This window comes from Ochotona princeps, chromosome 10, assembly GCF_030435755.1.
Source record: "Ochotona princeps isolate mOchPri1 chromosome 10, mOchPri1.hap1, whole genome shotgun sequence".
NCBI lineage: Eukaryota > Metazoa > Chordata > Mammalia > Lagomorpha > Ochotonidae > Ochotona > Ochotona princeps.
The window spans coordinates 43,900,110-43,914,519 of NC_080841.1; positions in this window are offsets into that span (position 1 = coordinate 43,900,110).

The following is a 14,410-nucleotide window of genomic DNA, read 5'->3' on the forward strand; positions in this document are numbered from 1 at the left end:
ATCTTCCTCAATGTCTCCCCTCCTCTCTGTGTATCTGCCTTTTCAATGAAAATAAAATAAGTCTTTAAAAAAATGGCTAAATAAATCACCCTGTGCCACCACTTCTCCATGGCAGTTTCCTTTCACCTGCCCAGCATCCCAGGACCACCCTCAGCCTTAGCCTGGATGGCTCACATCTGAAGCTCCTGACGTGCTGCCAGCTGGTCCTCTCTTTCTGGCTCAGTTGCTGCAGATGGAAGTGAGGACAAGGGCAGACTTCTCTGAGCGGTCCCTTAGGCCAGTTCAGTTGATCATACTAAAGTCAGCCACATGGAGCCCCTGCACGTGGGATGGCATGGGAGGATGAGGACCAAGGATGAGCAGTGGACGAGTGCAGCATAAATGAAGGTAAAGCGTGAGGATGTCAAAGAGCGTAGCCAGGATCAGTGCACGTGAGAGAGAACCAGTGCACAGAGCTCTCTCATTCTGCCTTTCCAGTATAAACATTTTCTTTTTGAATCTTGTTTTTAAGGGTTCGGCAGCGTGGCCTAGTGGCTAAGGTCCTCGCCTTGATCCCATATGGCTGCTGGTTCTAATCCCGGCAGCTCCACTTCCTCTCTATCTCTCCTCCTCTCAGTATATCTGACTTTGTAATAAAAATAAAATAAATCTTTAAAAAAGATATCAAAGAAAAACAAGTTTCTCCCACACCATCACTTTTGCTTAGGTTAAACATCAGAATTATTTTTGTATTTGTCCAAGCACACTATTAAAATTCAAAGCTTTTAAAACAAGGTGTGTGCTGAGAAGCTTTGGGCTAAACTGCTGAGCTATTTTATGAGGAATGAATTTAAAATGCTAGGGAGAATGGCAAGTTTTCCAAATGATGTTTCAGTAATTAAGAATATCTCAGAATCGTTCTGAGTCAGATGGCAGGATGCTACTTTGATGTTAAAAGATAAAAGAGCAATTTGATCTGGCTAATTAAGCATAGGTTTCATTCTCCACATTGGCATATGATACTAGGGTGTTTCACTTTTTTTTAAGATTTACTTATTTTTACTGGAAATACAGATTTACAGAGAGAAGGAGAGACAGAGAAAGATCTCTCCATTGGTTCACTCCCCAAGTGGTCACAATGGCCAGAGCTGAGCCGATCCAAAGCCAGGAGCCAGAATCTTCTTCCAGGTCTCTCACATGGCTGCAGGGTCCCAAGGCTTTGGGCCATCCTTTGTTGCTTTCCCAGGCCACAGGCAGGGAGCTGGACGGGAAGTGGAGCAGCCTGAACACGAACCAGTGCCCCTATGGGATCCCAGCACATGCAAGGCAAGGATTTAGCCACCAGGCAATTGTGCTGGGCCCAGGGTGTTTCCACTCTTGCACACAATTTAAAAGTGTTTCCTTCTGGTGGATGTGCAGTTAGGTGAATGAATACCTGTCCCTGATGCATAAATGTGGGGGAACAAAACCTGTAATTATCTCTTGTGGAGATGGCCACTGAATACCCCACCAGTAATTCATCAGGTAAGCAGGCTCTTGTGAGGCTCAAAAGGAAGAAGCTGACCGTGCAGCTGCTGCAGTAGGAACATAGTTTGTCTCCTAAACGCACGTCTCTCCCCACTCATGTAGGAGCTGAATCCCCAAAGTCATGGGTTAGTGGTTTTCAGAGAGTGGAGATGTGCCAGCTATGGTGTTCAGAAATGAGATCTTTGGATAGCCATTAGATCTAGATTAGGTCATTAGGGTGGGGTCCTATGATTGAATCCCAGTGGTGTTTATAAGCAGAGGGAGACACTCAGAGGGACACACAGGGGCAGATGTATACGCACCGTGTCTTGACATGTGTTGCTCTGTGTGATGCTGGGACTCTGCCTGCAAGAAGATCATTACCAAATGAGGTCCCTAGATCTTTCCCTTCCAGGATCAGGAGCCAAAAGAAACATCTTTAAAAAGGAGTCTGCCTCAGGTACTTGGGTGTAGTCATGAAAACCACACTACATCGAGAATGGTAGGCCAGTTTCTACTCATTCCATCATCCATATAGGTTATCCAGAGCATCTACTCTGTGGTAGGCTTGTGTTCGGGAAGTTAACATGCAGGGACTACTAGAGAGACAGACAACAATCACAACACAGTGTGACCAGCAGTACATCAAAGTAAATCCGGATGTTAGTGGAACACAGAGGAATCAGGAAGATTAGCCTTGTTTTAATGATGCAATGTGACACCAAAGGGAGGGGTAAGAGCTGAGTAAGGTTTTTGGTCATAACAGAATAAGGTATAATTCTTTTTTTAAATGGAGGTTTCATGCTCAGTTTAGCCATACAAAAAATGAGAATATGGATGTACATGCCAACAGGCAGGAGGAAAGTTGATGTGATAAATTGTGGATTTAACTTGATTAGGGAGGGAAATGAGGAAAAGAAAGGGGTTGTTTGTGTAAGAGGAAGTAGAGGGACCAGTGTTGCAGAGGACGAAGGAAGGGGTGAATACAGCTGTAAGACAGCGGCCAGCCTCAAAGGTGGGAAGGTGCTGTGCAAGTGAGTTCTTTGAACTTGTGACTTCAGGAAGGATCCCAGTAACCAGCGCCTTAAGTTTATCATATGACCTTAGTGTCATTATTCATTTATTGCTCAGAATTAATGTAAGTTGCATCCTCAACACTCAGCACTTCCTTCTGTGTCCTTCCAACAGTTAAAACAGATAATGTTGCTAATGAAGCAGCAATGGCTCAAGGAACTGGATTCCTGACACGCAGGAGAGAGGCCTGCATTGCATTCCTGGCTTGTAGCTCTGATCCAGGGCATCTGTGGGGTGAACGAGCAGATGGGGGTTCTCTCTTGGTTTTTCTCCCTGAAACCTCTCCAAACAAGCAAACAAAACAAAACAAAACAAACAAACAAACAAAACATCTGCCAGGAATGCAGGGCAATGAAGATTAGCTATACAGAAAATTCCAGCACACTGACTTCCCCTGCCTGGGCACCTGTCTGCTTCTAATTATGTATCATTTCTTAGTGGGTAAAGAAATTTGTAGCTAAAACAACAGCTTAATCATCTGCACCATCACCTAAGGATCTCTCTGGAACAGAGGATTTTTATTAAAAACAAAAACAGAGGCTAGTGCTGTGGCTCAACAGGCTAATCCTCTGCTCCGTGGTGCTGGCATCCCACTTCCAATTCAGCTCCTTGCTTATGACTTGGGAACACAGCAGAGAATGATCCAAGGTCTTGGGCCGCTGCACCTGCATAGGAGACCCAGAAGAAACTTCTAACTCTGCTTTCAGATTGGCTCAGCTCAGGCCATTGCAACCATTAGGAGGGTGAACCAGTGTATGGAAAATCTTTCTGTCTCTCCTCCTCTTTTAAATCTGCCTTTCCAATGAAATGAAATGAATAAATCTTTTAAAAAGAAAACAAAACCAGAAAGACACAGCTTTTCTCCAAACTTAACTATCATATTTGTCTTCTCCTCGCCCCTCCGAGAGTCAGATGCTGTTTGCCGCCTAGCCCATTATTCTTGCTCAGGTGCAGCCCTGGGAGTGTTGGGTCCTCCTTCTGGCCTCTCTTCCTTCCCCCTTGCAAGTTATTCTTCCTGGAAACAGATAACATAGAGGTAGAAAACATGAACGTTCTTTAAAATTAAAATTGGTTGAGTTATTTGAAAGGTAGAGTTACAGAGAGGGAAGGAGAGAGTGAGAGGTGGGAGGCAGAGAGAGATTCCACTCGCTGCACGGCTTCAGTCGCTGGGGTTGGGTCAGGCAGAAAGCCAGGTGTTTCTTTCAGGTCTCTCACATGGGTGCAAGGGCCCAAACATCTTGGGCCATCTGCTGTTTTCTCAGGTACATTACCAGAGAGATGGACTGGAAGTGGAGTAGCTAGGACTAGAACTGGTGCCCATGTTGAATACTAGCATTGCAGGTAGGTGGTGGCTTAACTTGCTACACCACAATGCCAGCCCTGAACATGAGCTTAGAAGTTAGACATCCCAGGTCCAAATCATAGCTTCACTTGATTGTGTTAGAACTTTGGTTAGAGATGACTGACTGTTACAGTTTCAAGGAGCTGTGTTCTGCCAGTCTATTAGCTTGCAACTGGCCTTGGTGGTGATATTTACACCACGAAAAGGGGCAAATGCTATAAGTCAGTCCTGGTTCATTTTTCTCCCCCAACTGGTTATTACCATTTACCAGCAAATCATTGCCCTCAGTCTCCCCTTCTGTCAAATGGGAACGATAATAGTGCAGACCTCATGGAGGACTTTATGGGAGTTCAGCAGCTTAAATGTGCTTCACTGTGCCTGGCAGGTATTTAGTGAGCCACTCTTGCCATTTCTTTTCTCCTTCCTCCGTTCTTTAAGATTCATTTTTTAATTTTTATTTTAAAGGCAGAATTGCAGAGAGAGAGAGAGAGAGTCTTCTCTCTCACTTCTCTCTCACTTCCCAAATGGCCACAACCACCAGGGCAGAGCTGGGTTGGTCTGAAGTTGCGAGCCAGGAGCTTCTTCCAGGTCTCCCATGTTGGTGCAGGGTCCCCAGTCCTCTGCTGCTTTCCATGCCATAAACCGGGGTTAACTGGAAGTGGGACAGCCAGGGCACAAACTGGTCCCCATGTGGGATGCTGACAACAGAGCCTGGCATTGGCCCTGCACTGGGCATTTTCCCCCTCTTGCACGGTCCAGTGGCTTTTTGCTTCATGTGTGTCTTTCAAACACAGGGTCAGCCATAGACATAGCACACACATTGGTAACACAAAATTGCAAAAAAAAAAAATCTGAGCTTGATTAGGGCCTTAAAACAACAAGCTCATAATTGGTAAGAAATGTGTGACCTAATACTATTCATCTCATCTTAAGTAATATATTATTGTAACATTATTTATGAGGTATTTATGCCATGTGGACTACAAAAATTATAATTCTAAGTGTAGCATCAACTGCTTTTGTTACAGACTTCATTTGAATAGCTATGAGTTTTCTCTTCAAAATCTCAATTTTTCTTCTCTCAGGTAAGGTCAAGGTTGTAGGGTTTCTAGTAGCATCTGGTAGTCCAGTAAGTAAACATTTTCTAAAAAATTGAAATAGCTGTGTTGAAGTAACAAGGGTCAAGAATTCAAAGTAACTGGACACAAGTTATTCAAGACTTTGATAGCAACGTCTGGTGACATATTGCTGTTATCTGAGTGCTAAAAGTAAATATATATTGTAAATATTTGATTCCACTTGGTCACAAATGAATCATGTGCCCTTTTCAGTCCGGATAAACTGGTACAGCTTAAATGCAATTTTTCCTCTTAAATGACTCCTTTTATCCTCCATAGGTTTGAAAGGTTTTATTTTATATTGAAATAGATCCACGATTAGTAGACTATTTGCATCTTGCTCTAACGCTTAAATGACACGGAGTGGAAGTGCTCTCACGTACAGGCGGCACAGAGGCGGCTCTGACTCTGTAGCTGGGATGACTTTACACTGCTCATGTCTTCGATCCAGATGCTTAGAAACTCACGTCTTCAGAGGATTTCTCTCTTCATGGAGAGCAGCAGCTTGCAGGGGGATGTTTACAAAACACCAGATGTCAGCTCTGTGGAAGCATTCAAAGCAAGTGGAAGCTCCTGTAGAATGCAGCAGGTGGAACTCAGGCCTTTGAAAGCTGTTCCTCTCCCAAGGAGCTCTGGCATCCACACACAAAGACCCAGGTTGCCTCTGGGCCTTCTCTCCTTAGCAGCAGTAAACCTGCTTCACATTGCAGGCAAATGAAGATCAATCCGTTTGTTTCACATTCTCGCTGGGGAGAGGGCATTCCCAGAGGTCGCAGGGCTGCCCACTGGGGAAGTGCAGCTTGGGCTGTTTCCCCTGCTGCTGTTGCCTCTGGAGTCCTGCATGGTCTGTCCAAGGCTGTGCTCAGGTAGCTCCACTGGAAGGATTTTGTCCCTGTCCCTCCCCACAAGGCCAGTGCGGCCACCACCACACCTGCTCCTGGCGTTCCCACACTTGGGTCTGCAGGATGAGGCAGCAGCTGCTGTGCTCTCCGCCCTTAAGTTTATTCTGGAGAACTCAAGTCCTCCAGACATATTACAGGTATCCAGATCGTGTTGTTACAAGCCACCCTGTCTCTGAAAAACATGTTAGAGTCACTCAAGCTGGCGAAGGAAGCCAGGCCAGTGAGTGCCCCTGGCTGAACCCTTGCTGGCTGCCTGGAGCTGTTTCTCCCCACTGGCATCAGGCTGGGGCAGCGGCTGGACAACCTGAGATTCAGGTCCCTGTGTGACATGCTATTGTGCAGTAGGGCCCTTCCTTGCCTTTGGTATCTTGGCTTGGCGTGTGTTTCTGAAGAACTGTCAGTGATGAAACCCAGCAGAACAGATGGGAAAATCAGCTCGCCACCAGAGACGGCCCTACTTGTTTTTTCTTTTTTTTTTTTTTTTAAAGATTTATTCATTTTATCACAGCCAGATATACACAGAGGAGGAGAGACAGAGAGGAAGATCCTCCGTCCAATGATTCACTCCCCAAGTGAGCTGCAACGGGCCGGTGCGCGCCGATCCCAAGGCGGGAACCTGGAACCTCTTCCGGGTCTCCCACGCGGGTGCAGTGTCCCAATGCACTGGGCCGTCCTCGACTGCTTTCCCAGGCCACAAGTAGGGAGCTGGATGGGAAGTGGAGCTGCCGGGATTAGAACCGGCGCCCATATGGGATCCCAGGGCTTTCAAGGCGAGGACTTTAGCTGCTAGGCCACTGCGCTGGACCCAGACGGCCCTACTTGTTAGTACTTAGAGAATGCAGCCACAAGAGAGACATTGAATGGTGACTCCCTTGGGTGATTAGCAGGGTCCTCTCACAGACCCTGAACCAAGTACTTCGACCTCCTGAACACTGTCATGATCATTCGTCGCAAGAGTTTTGCTGTCCTGGGGTGGATGCTGGAGGCACGGCCACCCCTCTGTGATGGGGTCTTCCCGCAAACCTGGAAGTCCCTTCTCCATGGGCATTTCCTGGAGTGTAGGAGGCCTGGGCTGACTCCACGTGTGAAAGACCTTTGACTGAGGTGTGTCCAGCTGCAGGAGGGAGAGGGGGTACTCAGCTGCTCATGCCCCCCTCCCTCCTTCCTTTAATGCATCTTCAGCAAATGACAGGTGTATTTCAGATTCTGAGTTTCTGTGTGGCTTCACCCCCTGCTCCAACTCAGGCTTAAAATGTGGACGCAACTAAGCATATGGACAGAAAATGTGCTATGTCCCAACCATTGCTGCATCTTTAGGTTATTTCACTGAATCCTGGAGCGCTCCCTAGAAAATAGATATTGTGCTCATTTTCCTAGATTGAGGAAATCTGTGAGTAGTGCCAAACCCAGTATGTGAATGAGCCAGGATTTATTTTGAAAAAGATTTATTTGAAAGGCAAAGTGACACAGAGAGACACAGACAGGGGGAAAGATAGGGAGGGAGAGAGAAAGGAAGAGAGGGAGAGGGGTGGGAGGAGGTATCTTACATCTATTGGTTCATTCTCCAAATGTGCAACAGCCAGGACTAAACAAGCCAAAGCAAGGAGACCTGGAATTCCATCCAGGTCTCTGATACGCATGATAGGGACCCAACTTAGGTCACCCTCCACTGCATTCCCATGAAGTTAGAAAGGAAGTGTAGAAGTTAAGACTGAAACTATCACTCTGACACAGGTTGCCAATCTCACAAATAGTGGCTTAGCCCACTGTGCCATAATGCCAGTTCCACAAGCCACGAGTTCAACCCAAGGCTCTCCAACTCCAGAACCCAGGCTCCTCAACACTGTTTTTTATTTTTGGTTTCCTAAATGTCTTGAAACAGCCATTATATGTTCACCAAGTGGAATTATCTTCTTGGTTCTTGTATTTTCTTATTGTGATATAATTTAAAACTAAAGCAAGGTATGCAAATGTGCATTAAGGGTTAAGAAGAAGTGAGTTGGAGGGACTTCGATAACTAGTATATGCTGGGCTTTGTCAGTGTGACTTCTTGGTAAATGAATGTCGTAGAAATGGGGACCTTGGTTGATTCGACATTGACTTTGTTCATCACTGCAGTATTTCTCTGACTAGCAGTGTGATGATGTAATGATGTTGATTTTCTCATTTAGTAATTTAAAAACTGTATAATGTTTTACAAAGGAAAAAAAAGAGATGTGTTGGTCCCAGCACAATGGCTCAACTGAGTAATCCTCCCTGTGTAAGCACTGGAATCCCATCTGGGTGTTAGTTTGTGTTCTGGCTGTTCCACTTCCCATCCAGCTCCCTGCTTGTGGCCTGGGAAAGCAGTAGAGGACGGCCCAAAGCCTTGGGACCCTGCTGCTGTGTGGGAGACCCTGAACAGACTCCTGGTTCCTGGCTTCAGATCAGCCCAGCTCCAGGCATTGTGACCATTTTGAGAGTGAGCCAGCAGATGGAAGATCTCTCTATCTCTCCTCTCTGTAAATCAGCCTTTCCAATAAAAATAAATGAATAAAAAAAAAAGGTGTGTGCTGATGCAGCAGGCAAAGCCGCCACTTGTGACACTGGGATCTTACGTTGGAGCACCAGTTCAAGTTCTGGTCGCTCCACTTCCAGTGTGGCTTCTTGCTAACATGCCTGGGAAAGCAGTGGAAGATGGCGCAAACATGTGGGCTCCTGCCACCATGTGGGAGAGCTGATAGGGTCTCCTGGCATTGGCCCGGCCCAGATCTGGCTGGTGTTGCCATGGGGGAGTGAACCAGCGATGGAAGATTCCTCTGTGTGTCTTTCTCAGTCTTGCTCTGTTACTCTGCCTTTCAAATAAATAAACAGAACTCTTAGGAAAAAAATACATAGGGTCTTAAAAATATGTAATAATGAATTTGAGCAAGAAGCAGGTATCAGAAGACTGACACCAAGTATAAAACACAGGCTTCATTTAGGGTGGTGGGTTCCTCTATCCTGCCTCAGGATTTGCTTTATACGCAAACTCCAGTTGAATGGAGTCTCTTTTCACATAAAAGCAAAAAACAAAACACAGAAAATGTAAAAGCTCCAAGTAAACAATAACTACTTTTTTTAAGGGATTTGGAATGAAGTCAGAATATGAGGCCTTATACACACACCTGGTCATAGCAATAACAGGCCTCTTTACCCTCTCCTTCCCCCGAGAGAGACATTTCAACACTCCCTAGTCCAAATACGGGCATTAGGTATGAACTTTATAAACTGACTAATGCTACCTTGATACTTTTGGAAACCATGGTTTTTCCCTTTCTGGGGCATTCTTTCCCACCCAGAAGCAGCCCTCCTCCAGGCGTTAATTACCACAATTAAGCTAGTTGTTCAGTCACACAGTGTGAAGGTGCACTTATAGCTGGCAGGTGCACCTTGGAGGGGCTTCAACATCCAGTAAACCAAGACTGTGGTGCTGGGCAAGGTGGCATGACAATACGATAAAGTAAACAGTGTATTTTCACGGTTTCCCAGCTCTTTCTAAAAATACTGCTGTGTAGAGGAGATCAGAATCTTGTCTTCCTAAATTTTCATTTATATGAGAGGCTTAGAAAGAGACAGAAAGATGGAAACAGCAAGCTCCCATCCCTTTGTACACTTCAAGATAATACCATGGCTGGGCTAGATCACAATTAAAACCAGGACTTGGGAACTGAAGGCACGTCTCCCACCCAGGCAGTGGAAACCCAGTTATTTGAACTTTTACCACTGCTTCCCAGAATGTGCATTAGCAAGAAGCTGGAGTCCGGAGCCAGAGTGGGCATCAAACCCAGGCACTCTGGCAGGGAACTGGACATCCTAACTTCCAGGTGCAATGCCCACTCCCCCAATTTGACAGCAGGTGGTGATGGGTGGCAGGCTGATGGGCTTATCTGGGTTCAAACACAGTCACTTAGTAGCTGCCTGACTCTGTCCCTGACTCAAACTGTTTCCTCGTGTATGTGAGGAACACACATTGTTGGAATGAGGATAATGAATCTCAGAATTGCTGTTAGGATTAAAAGTTTAACTCTGCTCCGTACCTGGCACCAGTTGGTATTCAGCAAACCGTAATTTCTCTCCAACCTTGGCTTGGTTACAATGGTCTGGACTTCAGAGGGCGCATTCGCAGCAGTCAGCAGTTTACAGAGATGCCCTAAGGAGAAGCAATCAGCATCAAAAAAGGACCAGCAGTCATAGGTACTTAGGAAACTACTGAACACCTGCCAGGTGATGCTTTAGGAGCTATGGATACAAGAGTGAGCCACTGTGCTGTACTGTAGCACGCTAAGCTTTGGCCTTGGTGCTGGCATCCCAAATGGGCGCCAGTGATCCCTGGCTGCTCCATTTTGCATCCAGCTCCCTGCCCGTGGTATGGGAAAACAACAGAGGATGGTCCAAAGCTTTGGAACCCTGCATCCGTGTGGGAGACCTGGAGAGTCTCCTGACTTCAGACTGGTTCAGCCATGGCTGCAGCAGCCATTTGGGGAGTGAATTAGCAGATGGAAGATCTTTCTCCTTTCTGTCTCCTCTAACTCTTCTTTGAAATAAAACTAAAATAACCTTAAAAATGAAGAAAAATCCTGGGCCCGGCGGCATGGCCTAGCGGCTAAAGTCTTTGCCTTAAATGCCCCGGGATCCCATATGGGCGCCGGTTCTAATCCTGGCGGCTCCACTTCCCATCCAGCTCCCTGCTTGTGGCCTGGGAAAGCAGTGGAGGACGGCCCAATGAATTGGGACCCTGTACCCATGTGGGAGACCCGGAAGAGGTTCCAGGTTCCCGGCATCGGATCGGCGTGCACTGGCCGTTGCAGCTCACTTGGGGAGTGAATCATCGGATGGAAGATCTTCCTCTCTGTCTCTCCTCTGTGTATATCTGACTTTCCAGTGAAAATAAATAAATCTTTAAAAAAAAAAAAGAAAAATCCTAATGCTTCATCTCATGGGGTGTGCAGCATTGTGGGGAGACTGATCTTCAGAGTCACCATGCATATACTAACGTCAAAGTGCAGCGATGGGGGCTGCCGAAGAGGGTTTCACACTCCAGGGAAAGCCTTGGGCATGTCTGACCTGTTCAGGGGGTCAGGGAAGGCCTGAGTTAAGACAGACCAGATAGGGCCTGGCATGGTAGCCTCGTGGCTCAAGTCCTCACCTTGGATACACCAGGATCCTATATTGGCACCGGTTCATGTCTCGGTTGCTCCACTTCCATCTCCCTGCTCTTAGCCTTGGGAAAGCAGTCAAGGATGGGCCAAAGCCTTGGGACCCTGTACCCACATGGAGACCTGGAAGAAACTTTTGATCAGCTTAGCTCTGACATTTGTGGCCTCATGGGGAATAAATTAGTGAATGGAAAATCTTTCTCCATGTCTCTCCTTCTCTCTGTAAATATGCCTTTTCAATACCAAATAAATCTTAAAAAAAAAGATCAATCAGATAGCAGAGGAAAATGGAGTGTCCTGGGCACAGAACAGAGCAGGTGCAAAGGATCTGTGGCAGCCGGGAACAGGTGCGGTAAGTGTGGAAGGGAAAAGGCTGCAGAGCTGAGAAGGGGCGCAGAGTCTTGGAGGCCACCCCGTTTCCACCTGGGGATCTTGGGAGATTAGCACTCACAACAATCCCAGCACAGGTTCAGGCACCATGAAAGGGTCTGAACATTTTGCAAGGTTGTAAATTACACATAGCTGAAACAGAAACCAGGGCAGTGGAATGTCAGCCAGCCACTGGTACATGGATCTCCATATCACTAAAACTGGGTTTGCCCAGCACCATGGCTGCTCCGGGTCCCCAGGCCTTGGCAGGGCACACCTTAGGAAATGTGGCTGAAAAATCAAGGCAGCGCAGGGAGCATTGTTCTGACCTGCCCTAAGAGTTGCTCACCACCTGTTTTTTTCTTTCCACCCTGAAGAGCCAAGGGCGGAAATGGAAGTGTAAATTCTGCAGACTCCATTGCAGTATCCTACATTCTCAGGCCAACACATGTTAGCTGTTGCCATTAGGGTTTCAGCTCACATCTCAACAGTCCCAAGAACAAAATTGCTCCTGGCCTCAGGTTTGCTCCCTTCCCACAGTTCCCTCCATGGGTGGGGAGGGGAGGCTTGTGACAATTGTCAGGTTCACTGCGGGAGTTCGCGGGAGCTCAGAATCAAAGACAAGACCTTTTGACTCCTGTAGCCGGGGTCCCAGTGTGATGCCCCTCTGATCACCCTGGGATTCCACATGGCAGGGTCACATGGGAGCTGACAGCATGGGACAAGGTGCTGGGAGGCACTGAGCTACAAAGGAGAGTCCCTGCTCCTTCTGCCAGGCCCCTGTCTCAGAAGTGAGGTCTCCATTTCTTCCTGAGGGTCAGCAGGCCTTAGATGCCTGAAGCCATGCCATCTTGTCAGGATGTGAGAAGTGTCAGGATTTCTCACTGTCTTCTCCAAGAGACACATATTCTGGAGCAGGGCACCTGTACGTCCCTCATCCTGGGCACTGGCAGCCTGGTGCCAGATAGCCAATTCTTGTTCCACACTGATGGTTACATTTCCCTTTCAGAATGTTGTCAATCATACTCTGAGAACATCCCACCAGTGACAGGGCTTTGGCTTAGTTAAGACACCTACACCAGGGCCCAGCGTGATGGCTCAGTGCCCAAATCCTCACCTTGCACGCGCCAGGGTCCCATATGGCTGCTGGTTATTTTGGCTGCTCCACTTCCAGTCCAGCTCCCTGCTTGTGGCCTAGAAAAGCAACACAGGATGGTCCAAAGCCTTGGGACCCTGCACCCATGTGGGAAACCCGGAGGAGGCTCCTGGCTCCTGATTGGCTCAGCTCTGGTCGTTGTGGCCACTTGGGGAGTGAACCAGACAAGGGAAGATCTTTCTGTCTCTCCTCTTTGTAAATCTGCCTTTCCAATAAAGATAAATAAATTTTTTTAAAGACGCCTACACCAGACATTGAAGTATCTGATTTCAATTCCTGGTTTTGGCTTCTGATCCAATGCTTTTGCCAAGACAGATTCTAGGAGGAATGGTGGATTGGTTCCTCTCCTCCACATGGAGATCCAGATGAACTCGAGGCTCCTGGTTTTGGCCCAGAACATTCCTACCCATGTGTGGAGTGGACTGGCACATGAGCATTCTTGCTCTCTGCCTCCTGGAATTAAATGCTAACACACTCATGAATATACTATTAAAGATGGCATCTAATGAGGAGTATAGAGTTGAACAAAGCATCGGAAAACAAGAACCACATAGCAACCAGATTCTCAATGGTGAACCACAAAGCCAACTTTTTATTGACATACCACACACAGACAATCTGAGGAGCACAGGCAAATTTTCATTTACTGAACACACCCACAACCAGGCAACCAGCTGGGGAAACAGAGCACCCAGAAGCTCACTTGTGCCCCCTGCTGGTTCCCACTGCAGTTACTACTACTGCCACTAGGTAAGATGACCACCCGTTTGTATCCATTCATTCTCACTGCTGTACAGAGCTTCATGACTGAATCACCAGAACGTGTTCATCCATTCAGCACGGATGGGCATTTGGGTGCTTTCTTGTTTTGGGTTATGACGAAGACTGCATCTGTGAATACTCTAATGCATTTATTTTGATTGGATAAACACGTACTAGTGGAAGAGGGAATTAGCAGGTGGTGTGATATTACATCCAAAAAGTACTTTCATGGAAACAGGGGATGTGCTGTTTGGCGCTTGGTGGGCCAAAGAATTGACAGAAAATCTCAAAGGAGACTTTGGAAGATGGGAGTTGACCAAAAACAACAAAAAAATGCTACTGGTGTGGCAAACCGAGGGACAAGCACCCAAAGGGAAGAGGAAAGAGGGAGGCAGGATACAGGGACAGTAAAAATAAAACAAGGCAAGGGAGATCTTGGAAAGACAAGCCCATTTTCTCTTGGCTTGGTTTTGGCACTCTCTGTGCTGTCCTGCCTCCTCAGCTTCTCTGATGTGCTTTCCTGGATTCCTGGCCGTGTCAGGTGAATGAAGGTGACACTGGCCACGAAATAAAGGGATCCTGGGCGTGTCTGTATCAGGCCCTGCGCGCAATCTTGCTGCCGTTGGAGCATACCACTTCCTACCAGCATGGGTATTGCTGTGTGCTTTAGGGAAACCAAGCCTGTGTCTCTCCAAAAGTACCAAGGAACAGAAACAGACTAAAACCACTTACAAGGGGAGTGGGTCCCTAAGTGGGCTTCCCCATAGGCAGCTGGCTGCTGGGTCAGATCTGGGCACTTGGTACCTGGATAGTGGAGCACCTGTCTATGGAGCACCTCTCCATCACCTCTAGGACAAAGGTGGGGGAATAACTGCCTTGACCCCCTAATCTACAGGTGCAGACATCTAAGGTGTACAATGGCTCATCCTAGATTGTACAGCAAGACACTGGAGCAGCCTATGAGACAGGCAGTCTCCTAAGGGATGGGACAGAGCGGAGCTAGACAGAGAGCTCTCTGCTCCCAC